Source organism: Athene noctua, unplaced genomic scaffold (assembly GCF_965140245.1).
Source record: "Athene noctua unplaced genomic scaffold, bAthNoc1.hap1.1 HAP1_HAP1_scaffold_349, whole genome shotgun sequence".
NCBI classification, from domain to species: domain Eukaryota; kingdom Metazoa; phylum Chordata; class Aves; order Strigiformes; family Strigidae; genus Athene; species Athene noctua.
The window spans coordinates 27,501-30,000 of NW_027437808.1; the positions used below are offsets into that span (position 1 = coordinate 27,501).

Here is a 2,500-nt window from a genome sequence, read left to right on the forward strand (position 1 = left end):
GACGCACGCGCGCGAGGCGCGCCCGGAGACGGCCCCCGGGGACGCGGACGGCCCGCCACGGCCGACCGGGCGCGCGGCGCGGCGGAGGCGCGGAGGGCACGCCGAGGGGAAGCGGGCGGACGGACAGGACGGACGGACGGGAGGGGGGGGGGCGGGCCCGACGCCGACCGCACGCGCGGTCGCCGCCGCAGCCGCAACCCCCGAACCACCGCCGCCGCCGCCGCCGCCGCACCCCCCCCACCGAGCCCACCCCCGGCCTCCGCCGCCCGGAGCGCGGCGGCTACGACGGGGAAGGGAGAAGAAGGCGGGGGGCCAGTGGCGACGGGGAGGACCCCCGTTCCCACGGCGCACGCCCCGCACGCGAGCGGCAGCACGGCACGGTACCGCCGCGGTACCCACCCGCAGACAGCCGCCCGCGCGGGAGGAGGCCGGGGAAGAGGCCCGCGCCTCTCCCCCCCCGACACCTCGGCCCTTCCCCACCGCCGCGCCCGACCCGGCCGGACCGAACCAACGGGCCGCCCGGCCCCGGCGGGACGAGGCTCCGCCAAGCGGGCGTTCCGGGAGCGGGGAGCTTCGGAGCGCTCCCCGAGTCTCCACTTAGGGGGACGAAGGCCCTCGGCCGACACCGACGGGCCTGCGAGGCACCCCAGCCGCGCCGCCGCGGACGCCGCCCGCCCGCCCGCCGAGGCGAGGCGGGGAGGGACGGCGCACCGGCCGGCGATTGATCGTCAAGCGACGCTCAGACAGGCGTAGCCCCGGGAGGAACCCGGGGCCGCAAGTGCGTTCGAAGTGTCGATGATCAATGTGTCCTGCAATTCACATTAATTCTCGCAGCTAGCTGCGTTCTTCATCGACGCACGAGCCGAGTGATCCACCGCTAAGAGTTGTCTGCCTTTCGGCACCGCCCCGCGCGCGCGGAGGGGCCGGGACCGCTCCGCAGAAGCGGCCCCCTTCTCGGACGACGGACCGCCGCCCCACCGACCGACCGACCGCCCCCCTCCGCACGCGCGGAGGGGGCGCGCGACGACCGGCGGGCGACGGTCGCGCCTCGCCTCAGATGACCGTACCGACATCACAACGGAGGGAAGGAAGGGAAGGGTGAAACAAGCTCCGAACGGCAAGGGCCCGGGGAGCCCGCGCTCCCGACCGACCTGGGGAAACAACAAGCACCTTGCTCGCTTCGGAGGCGGCCCAGGCGCCCGGGCTCGGCCCGGCCTCCGCACGGAGGGCCGGCGGCGCGTCCGACCGCGCGCCCGGACCTGCACCCGCCTCTCGCTCGCGCGGAGGGGGGAAACCACAGACGCTGACCGCCGCGCGGGCGACCAGCGGGGGCGCCCCGCTCGCGCCGCGCGCGCCTCCGCGCCGCCCAGCGCCCGCGCGCTGCGACAGCCGGCTCCTTGCCCCCGTGGCCCCGAAACCCCGGCTCTCGCCCCGACGCCGGGAACGCCCGCGCGGCGCCGCCGCCGCACCACACCGGAGACAGGGACGGACGGCCAACCGCCGGAACCCGAGACGGCGACGCGACGCCGCCGCCCGGCGCTCCGCCCGACCGCCGCCCGGCCACCGCACCGCCGCGGCTGCCCTCCCGGAGCCGCCGCCGCCGCTTCTCGTCTCGGCCCCTTCCGCAGGCACGCGCCAGGCAGAAGGCGGACGCCGCTGAGCCGGAGGCGACGCCCCCTCTCCCCGCTTCCGCGCGGAGAACGGGACGGGGAACGCCCCTCGGCCGCCCACCCGCCTCGCCTGACCGAGACCGGGAAAGGCGACTGCGAAGCGACGGGCAGGACCCGGGACGGGACAGGCCACGCGGCCGGCCACCGAGCGACCGCCGGCCGGCACGCCGAGCGGCGGCGCCGCCGCCGCCGCTCGGGCCCGGGGGCTGCGCCGCCCCTCCCCTCAGCCGGGGCGGGAAGGGGTGGGGGTGGCAAGCAAGGAGCACGAAGCCGCAAGCGCGCCGCTGCGCGTCCACGGAGACGCGGCGGCCCGAGCAGGCCGCCCCGCCCGGCGAGACCCCCGACCGTGGGGGAATCGCCATCGCCCCCGACGGCGAGAGAGCCCGCGCTCCCCGCCGGGGGGGGGGGAGGTTCCCCTTCGCGTTTCGAGGGCGAGGCAGGCCGGCTGCGGCCGACCGAACGCCGCCGGTCTCGCCGCCGAGACCGGACCGCGGAGAAGGGGGGGCAGGGGGGACACCCCTCCCCGGCGCGGCCGCCCGAGGGGACAAAAAGCCCACGGCGTGGGCGGCGGCCGCCATGGCCAGGGCCTGCACGAGAGCGACTCCCGCCCCTGGAGGCTCAACCGCCGCACACGGCCGGGGCCCGCCCCTGCGGGTCGCACCGAGCCGCCCGAGTCTTTAAACCTCCGCCCGGCTCCGCGGCCTTCGACCCCCGGGCTCAGCCGAGGGAGGGCCGCGGAGGCGCGGACGCTAGGTACCTGGCCCTGGGGTGAGGGAAACATCCTCAAGGGCCCCGCGGGGGTGCCTCCCCCGCTGCCGCCATCGGGGGAG

The 2,500-nt window shown here is 78.6% G+C and overlaps 1 non-coding gene across 1 annotated transcript; it reads right to left on the minus strand.

The window, feature by feature from the left end:
• Positions 1 to 733: 733 nt before the first annotated feature.
• Positions 734 to 886, minus strand: LOC141955633 (5.8S ribosomal RNA). The gene has a single exon (XR_012632673.1). It is a non-coding gene; the product is annotated as a 5.8S ribosomal RNA (ribosomal RNA).
• Positions 887 to 2,500: the final 1,614 nt, after the last annotated feature.